Source organism: Balaenoptera borealis, assembly GCF_965194805.1.
Source record: "Balaenoptera borealis genome assembly, chromosome: 17".
NCBI classification, from domain to species: Eukaryota; Metazoa; Chordata; class Mammalia; order Artiodactyla; family Balaenopteridae; genus Balaenoptera; species Balaenoptera borealis.
The window spans coordinates 5,588,393-5,597,297 of NC_138876.1; the positions used below are offsets into that span (position 1 = coordinate 5,588,393).

The following is an 8,905-nucleotide window of genomic DNA, read 5'->3' on the forward strand; positions in this document are numbered from 1 at the left end:
CAATTTTATGAATGAGAATAAAATTTTCTGATTTTATGGTCGAATAAGGTAAAATATCTTTCGAGTATCATAGCTGGAACTGACAGATGCAGACTTCACTATGAGGTTTGTGTCACTCTGTATATTCAATACTGACTCTCTTTTCTATGATTTCTCCTATGACCCTGTGTTGCAGAGAAGTGAGAATTCACAAATTGTGTGCTTTTTTTCAAATAAGAGAGTATTAAATAACTTGGAGGCATAGGAATTGGCTTAGGGAAGGAAAAATTCAGAAAGTTAACCAATATTTCCTCAATATCAGTAATAAATGGTTATAAGATATACAACCAGGACCAAAGCGTTTACTTTTCAGGGAGAAAAATCCTGGCTCAAATTAAGAAGGGATTTCCGTCTACCATCCTATCTTAGGATGTTTTCTCTCACTCTGTGATGTATTTTCCCATTTGTTCCCTTTCTCCTCTCCTACTTGTCTCTCCTCCACAAGCATTTCTGTAATGCCTAATGTGTGCTGAGCACTACAAATGTCATTGAGAATAAAGGCAAGGATAGGTCCACACTTCTTAAGAAGTCTCAGTCTAGTGGTGAATACAGACTCATAGATAATTATAACATAATGTGGCCAATGTAAAAATAAAGATGTTCAGGGAAATTCAAGGACACACAGGAGAACTAAATCAGCCAAGCGGGAGCTAGAAAACACTCTGTGGAAAAGATAAAGTCAAAGCTAAGACTAAAGGGATGAATAAGGATCATTAAGGTGAAGAGAGGCAGTGGGGGAATGTGGTCATTCTGAGCAGAAGAAATAAACCGTGTAAAAACAGCCACACAGGATATGCGGTGGTATGTGAGCCATAGTGGGGAAGAAGGTGTAATCAAAATAAAAAATGATGTTAGACTAAAATAGTTGTTTCCCTACTTACTTAAGAATTTCTTTGTCTCTGCTGATTTTGTTCACGTTCCTTGTTAGTGGCCATGAGCTTCTTTTCAGGACTTTTTTCAGTTGAGAATTCAATTACACTCAGTTGTTAAGAGGGATACAAATATCCCCAGAAGATAGAAAGGAAAATGGAGGTGAGAAAAAAAAAAAACTCTTCCAAAATGAAAACATGGAATGGATACATAACATTCCCAGATTACTGATCATTTGTGCCAATTTTGTCAGGCAGAAGACAGAGCTATTCCTATCATGGGAGCATCAGGAATTGCCTTGCAACACAGCTTCACAAACTGCAAACTGATCCGGGATATTGCACCAGAGTGGGACATGTGGAAGAGTGGGAAAAAAAGCACAGAAGTTGAAGCAGGTAGACTTTCTGTAACTCTGACCTTGCCTAATTTGTTTATGTTTTCTGAGATTTCCTTTATTGAAAGACAAAATGAGAATTATATCACCCAATTTTTCAGATCAGAAGAAAATTCAACCAGACTTTTCTCTATATACTGCCCCTCAGCGAATGTTGATTAGCTCCCTCCTAATATTTGTAAGCATAAGTATACCCAACAGAGGGTAAAGTAGAATTATAAAATATTAGAGTTTGAAGTTTCCTTAATGATCAGTTCATGGCTCTTAATGCATTTTTTCATCCATTCATTTTTTACTTATTCATTTAATAAATGTAACTGGTCTCCTCCTACCAGTTGGGCACTGCAATTGCCCAAAGATAAGACTCACCCATCCTGTAGAGAAGGTCACAGTGCAGTGGAAGACAGGGGCACAGAGACAGACATTCAGTCCAGTGAGTTCTGTAATAGAACAAAACCCGGTATAGAAAGGAATGAGCGAGTTCTTGTGTTATCAGGTCCACTGCCAGGTTTGGGGCAGGTGGGTTAAGGCCAGTATTAGCTTCCAGACAGCCAACAACAGCAGACTGTCTAGTAATGAGGACTCACAGAGCATGAGAAAGCTTAATGGAGAGCGTGTTCAATGAGGCAATGGAGGTAGGAACCCATAGAGTAGCAGTTTCTTCCCCTCCTCCTAGAGGCCTGCTATTCTCTGTTCTCTGCCCAAATACTTGCCTTTTCTCCCATCTTGGCCCCGATTTGTTTAATCCAGTGGCAGTGCTAGTGCAGTAAAACTGAAAGATTCTGGATGAATGGTGATGATTCCTGAATACCTGTCCTTGATCTTACTTTGCTTAGCTGTTTTGCCCATCTTTCTGGGTCCTAACTATTTTCACTCATTAGGATTTTTTTTTAATAATTTGGTGTTCGTGGAATTCCATATACTAAATTTCATTTAAGCGAATAAACACAAAAACAAATGAATGAACAAACAAAAAGAACTCCGATTTTTGTTATTCTAGTTGCTATAAATACATAATTAGGTAAAGCATTCATTGATAATATCGTTTTGTTGCTGGGCAATTTAATTATCAGTATGTTCCTAGGGAAACATGGATTTTAAAGGGGAAACTATCTGTGAGTTGCAACTGTGTGCCAAATGATATGATAAATGTATTATATGAGTCTTTCATTTTCACAATAAATCTCTGCAGTGGGTATTAGAATCGTCATGTTATAGATGTAGACAATAAAAACCAGAAATATTTAAAATTTTCCCAAGGTTAACAAAATTAGTAAAGAATGGAATGAGGATTTAAAACTTCGGTTAAATGACTCCAAAAGTCTATTCTTTTTTTTTCCTAAAAGGCCCGTGAAAATAAAACCGTTAACAGTGGATTGACTGGTTTCAAAATGATCACTGTGGTAAGAGTGCCAGCAAGGTCTGCCCACTTAACAGTGTCTCTTTAAAATTAAGAAGCTCACCTGGAACAATAAACAGTAACACACATTCTATGAGACCCCAGATTCTCATAACGTATCCGATGCCAGGAGAACAGCAGAAGAGGCAGGAGTCACCACAAGCTGTGTGAAGCCCTGCCATCTCTCAATCAGCCACCATTCAGGTCAATAAAGTTATGTGCCACTCAAAGGTACAACTCAGTTCTTAGCAGCTTTTTTTTAAAAAGTAGATTCTTACATGGGAAAAGGAAAGACCAAAAGAGAATTAGCCAGGCAGAGGGCATTCTAATTAGTGGGCTATGTCTCACTCACAACCTTCATGTTAATCACTTTCTGAAACTGATTCACAGAGCCTCAAAGATGTATAACAGTCACCTGTGTAACAGTCACCTCTACACAGCTGGGTCTGGCAGATATGTGATCTCCAACTATTTTTCCTGTTAGTACTCTCACATGGAATTATTAGTGGTTTTGAATATACCAGATGAAGTTAGGAGCTGCATGCATATGGCTTAAAGAACATGTTACGAGGTGTCTCACTTACAGGATTACTGTTTTTGATGACAGAGAGCTCACCATTTCAACCTCTCTTCCTCCATAGATGAAAAAAACTGAGGTTCAGAGTGAACAACTGGTTTGACAAGATCTCACAGCGACCAGTGGCACTTGATCTTAGTGCCATCTGTGTGCTGGTGTGTGGGTTTGCGTGTCTGGGTACTTGTCTGAACGTGTGTGTGTGTGTGTGTGTGTGTGTGTGTGTTGGGGGTTCACCTACAGAACCCCAGGCCCCTCACTAGAACCGTGATAATGTGATACTATAACTCTAGATGCACATGTAGAGGTACAGAGTGAGAGTGAGACGTGGTTAATGTTCTGGAGAACTAGAGAAAAATATTCATGGAACAAAATAAAGTTTGAACTGAGTCTCAAAGGATAAGACCACTTAGTGCAGAGAAAGGCAATGAGCATCTCTGATAGAACTTCCTGTGCAAAGGTAGAAAGATTTGAAAAGGCTGGTTTGATTTGGAAGAGCCCTCGAAGCACGTCAGGAAGTTGTGTTTAGCAGTCTATATCATGGGGCCTATATTCAATAAACGTTTGTGGGTGGGGAAGAAGTGAGAAAGAGGGGGTCATAAGGAGGATACAATGGAATACAGGAGAGAGAGGGAGAAGAAAATTGAGTGTATTACATATAAAAGTTCAATTTTATCCAAATTTCCAGGGGGTACTCTCATGTTTTTATTAGGATTAGTGAAAATGTTGATCTTTGCTTGGCTTCATGAAAGACTTTGATAAAGAATTTCACTGGGTGAAGGGGAACTTAAAACTCTTCTTCCAGAATAAAATCCATGTGCCTTAGTTGGCCCTTCAAGGTCATGCGGTTCACACTTCTAGACTCAGTTCTCACACCTCGCTATCCCTATCCCAGGTCATCAGGACCCTGCTCTGCAGCCTAACTGAACTGGTGGTTCCCACGGAACAGCCACAGCTTCAGATCACTGTTTTCTTACACTTACAGCTGCCTAGTAGAATCTGACTCAGATTCCTCTTTCTTTGCCCAACTAAAGTCCACCAATAGTTAATCCAGGTGTCACCTCTTTGGGGATGGATCTAGAATATCTTGTTTAGAATAATCACATGCGTTCTTCTATTATAGCCTTTGACACCCTCTATTATCATTTTTATCCCACCGCTGCCTCCATATATAAGACCAAGCTCTTCTTTAAGATCACTGACCATTTTCGACTCATCTTTCTGTCACCGGCCTCTTGCACAATATCACCAGGTGTGCACTAGGCAAATGTCTGCTAGGGAAATCAGTGACAAAGTGAAGGAGTGGTAAATGAATAATGCTATGAAGACAGGGCCACTCCTTGAAAAGATCTGTTAGCATCAAATTATGAATTGGATCACAGACATATATTAGAAATTAAATTAATAAAACAAGCAACAGGAAGACACTGACTTCATAAGCAATTTGCTAATTTTACAACTTTCCCATGTCATTTATTAGTGAATGACATTTGAATGTCAAACTCTTCAGTCAAAAGATTCTTAAGGAAAAAGATCATATTTTCTTCATCACTGTACACATTCCTCACAAGTACACAATAACACTCAGTAAAAGGGAGGGGGTAAGAAGAGTGACATATTTTCTGAGTATAAACCATATATCAGATATTTCAAATTCTTTGCATAATAAGTATCTGGAGAAGTAGGTGTAACTTCTTCATGCTACAGTTGAGTAAGTTAAGATTCAGAGAGAATAAGCTTTTCTAAAATGTGGTAGATTAAAAATGGCCAAACATTCTTTCTAGATCTTTCCATTAAGAAGTGGAATCTATTTCCCCACCCCTTGAAACTGGACTGAGTTCGTGACTTGTTTTGTCCAATAGAAGCAGCAGAAGTGCTGTTATGTTAAGGTTACAATCTTTTTTTTTTTTTTTTTAATAAAATAACCCACTTTTTTTTTAAATTTATTTTTTATTTATTTATTTATTTATTTATGGCTGTGTTGGGTCTTCGTTTCTGTGCGAGGGCTTTCTCTAGTTGTGGCAAGCGGGGGGCCACTCTTCATCGCGGTGCGCGGGCCTCTCACCATCGCGGCCTCTCTTGTTGCGGAGCACAGGCCCCAGACGCGCAGGCTCAGTAATTGTGGCTCACGGGCCCAGTCGCTCCGCGGCACGTGGGATCCTCCCAGACCAGGGCGCGAACCCGTGTCCCCTGCATTGGCAGGCAGACTCCCAACCACTGCGCCACCCGGGAAGCCCTAAGGTTACAATCTTGATGCCAGCTCAGATAGCCAGGTGTGTGCATGAGTTTACCTGGGATTCCCAGTCCCAGTCTGAGCTGCTAGACATCTACAACTCATGAATGACCCCAGACAAGGTCAGAAGGAGAACTGTTCAACTGAACTCAGCTCTAATTGCTGATCCAAATAACCATGAACAAATAAATTGTTGTTTTAAGTCACCACATTTTACAGTATTTTTTTAATGCAAGAAGAGGCAGTAAGAGCTAGTAATGAGTAGAAGTAATATTACTGTCCACTACCACAAGCAGCTCCCTTACAACAACTGTGTTAAGTTCCATTGAATTTGTTCTACTTCTATGTATTTTTTTCTATGTCGATTATAGTTTGTTTTAGAGGAGATTGGACATTATTTTAATACAGTATTAATTTCTTGTCATTATTATTATTGTTGCTGTTTAGTTTAACATATCTATTCCATTAGAATAAAAGCTCCTTTATGACAAGGACAGTGTCTAACTTATTTATTGATGCATCATTAAATTCAACTACAGTGTCTGGCACTTATCAGCTATATGGGACAGTTTTTTGAATTAAGTTTTGAATGAACTGTATCTACAAAACTGTGAAGCTTTTGAAAGATTTTTATATGAGAAAGAAAAGCATACGCTTGAACCATGGTCTCCTGAAGTGCACTGAGGCAGCTATGTAAAGGATGGTTTAGATTGGGATGGAGGGATCAGGGGCAGGTAGGAGTCTAGAGTGAATATGCCTTCAGTGATAACACCAATATTGAATGTCAGCACTTCTGAGGATATATAACACTCAAGTTGTATAATATGCCTCAGAGAATTAACAGTTTGATTCTTTCTAATCCTAGCATCAATACCTGTAAAAAAAAAATCAAATGCTTATGAACATTGAAAAAAATCTTCGTATTCACAAAGTAATGTATGCCTCCTTCCCCCATTACATACCTAAGAGCAACCCCTGAAAGTACTCTTATCCAAATGAGACCCGACACCAGGACCTCCCAGGTAACTGATTAAAGCAATGCCCTAGTAAATGGTCTCAGTGCTTTGCCATTTCACTTCGGGCTCCAACTACTTAGGATGCAATTGATTACTAAATGATAAATTCGCATGCTAATTATATTTTTTCAGATGTTCATTGAAGGAGTTCTTTGAAGATTCATGCATTGCACATGGGAAAAACACTTTCACATTCGTTAACTTAGTGTTTCCAGGAAACTCATTTTGATAATTTGATATTCTGACAGGAGATTTATGTCCAAACTGGCCTTCACTTTATTTCTCTGACATCCACATTCTCTAAGGAAACTCTGTCCCTTGCTGTTCTCTGTTTGAAATTTTCTTCTTTCTTGTCCTCTCATGATTGCATTTCTCATTATAAAAGTTTAGGCAAGGGGCTTCCCTGGTGGCGCAGTGGTTGAGAATCTGCCTGCCAATGCAGGGGACACGGGTTCGAGCCCTGGTCTGGGAAGATCCCACATGCCGCGGAGCAGCTAGGCCCGTGAGCCACAACTACTGAGCCTGCGCGTCTGGAGCCTGTGCTCCGCAACAAGAGAGGCCGCGATAGTGAGAGGCCCGCGCACCGCGATGAAGAGTGGCCCCCACTTGCCACAACTAGAGAAAGCCCTCGCACAGAAACGAAGACCCAACACAGCCATAAATAAATAAATAAATAAATAAATACAAATTAAAAAAAAAAATAGTTTAGGCAAAACTATTACACTTCAGAGTCCTCCTCATCCATCCTGTTTAAACTAGATTCCTCAACCTCCAAACATGGCCTAATCATTTCCAAATTACCTTATTTTATTTTCCACATTGTCGGTAAAACAAATTTACCTTGACTCTTTATTTTTTTAATTTGTTTATTTTTTGTATGATACCACTGGAATCTTATTAGGGTGGGGGTCATCTTTCCCAAATGTTTACCACTGTATTTTAGGGACAAAAATAGCGATTGTCACATTAAGGGTGTTCAATAAATATTTGATGTTTGAATGAACAAGTGAGAAAACTGAGGGTTAGAAAGGTTAATTCACACAGTTAATAGTTTGCAGATCTGAGACACAAGCTAGGGCTTTCTAATTCAAAATCTCACTGTATCATGACTGACTTCTATTAAACTGTACTATTAGCAGATTGAGCTATTAGAAGAAGCAGATTATCTTATACAGTGTAAATATACTTATGTATATATTAAAAATGTCTAGGTCTTTTTTTTGTACCTTTTGACTACATTCACCCATTTCTCCTACCCTCCCACCCTCACCTCTGGCAACTACCAATCTGTTCTGTTTCTGTGAGCTCATGTTTTGTTCAGATTCCACATATAAGTGAGATCATGAAGTATTTGTCTTTCTCTGAACTATTTATTTTACTTAGCATAATGTTCTCAAGGTCTATTCATGTTGTCGCAAATGGCAAGATTTCCTTCTTTATGACTGAATACTAGTCATATATTTACTTCATTATCCATTCATCTATTGATGGACATGTAAGTTGTTTCTATGACTTGGCTATTGTAAATAATGCTCCAATGAATACAGGGGTGCAGATATCTCTTCAAGATCATGATTTTGTTTCCTTTGGATGTACATGCAGAAGTAGAATTGTTGGATCATATGGTAGTTCTATTTTTAATTTTTTTGAGTAACATCCATACTGTTTTCCATAGTGGCTGCACAAATTTATATTCCCACCAATAGTGCACAAAGGTTCTCTTTCCTTCACATTGTTGCCAACACCTGTTATCTCTCGTCTTCTTGATGACAGCCATTCTAACAGGTGTGAGGTGATATCTCAGTATGGTTTTGATTTGCATTTCCCTAATGATTAGTTATGTTGAGTACCTTTTCATGTAACTGTTGGCTATTTGTATGTCTCCTTTAGAAAAATATCTATTTAGTTCCTCTGCCCATGTTTTAATCAAATTGTTTGTCTTTTTGTTATTGAGTTGTGTGAGATTTTTATGTATTTTGGATATATATTTATACACAACTTATATATATATATATTTATCAATAATATAGACATATAATTATGTATTTACATATGTATTTTTATATATTATACATTTACATATTTAATATATGTATGTAAATATACATTTACAGAAAAAGCTTAGGTCATCTTAACCCTTTGATGATCAGGTTTTGGGCTCAGGTCACAACTTCAACCACTTACTTTCCCAACACTATTTGTTTTGTGATTTTGAACAAAGTATCAGCAGAATGCACTTCTGAATTATGGAATGGAGAATGGTAAAAAATGGGAATCTTAAAATAAAACGAGAGTCACTATTTTGCAATTCAGGCTCTCTGTCTTTGTCACTGCCTCTGACTTGCTTTTTTCTCAGTTCCCATCTCCTGTCACCCAATTT

The 8,905-nt window shown here is 38.3% G+C and overlaps 1 long non-coding RNA gene across 1 annotated transcript; it reads left to right on the plus strand.

The window, feature by feature from the left end:
* The first annotated feature begins 1,739 nt into the window (after positions 1-1,739).
* On the plus strand, positions 1,740-7,293 carry LOC309615274. The gene is made up of 2 exons (XR_014236684.1): positions 1,740-5,165; positions 5,518-7,293. It is a non-coding gene; the product is annotated as an uncharacterized lncRNA (long non-coding RNA).
* The last annotated feature ends 1,612 nt before the right edge of the window (positions 7,294-8,905 follow it).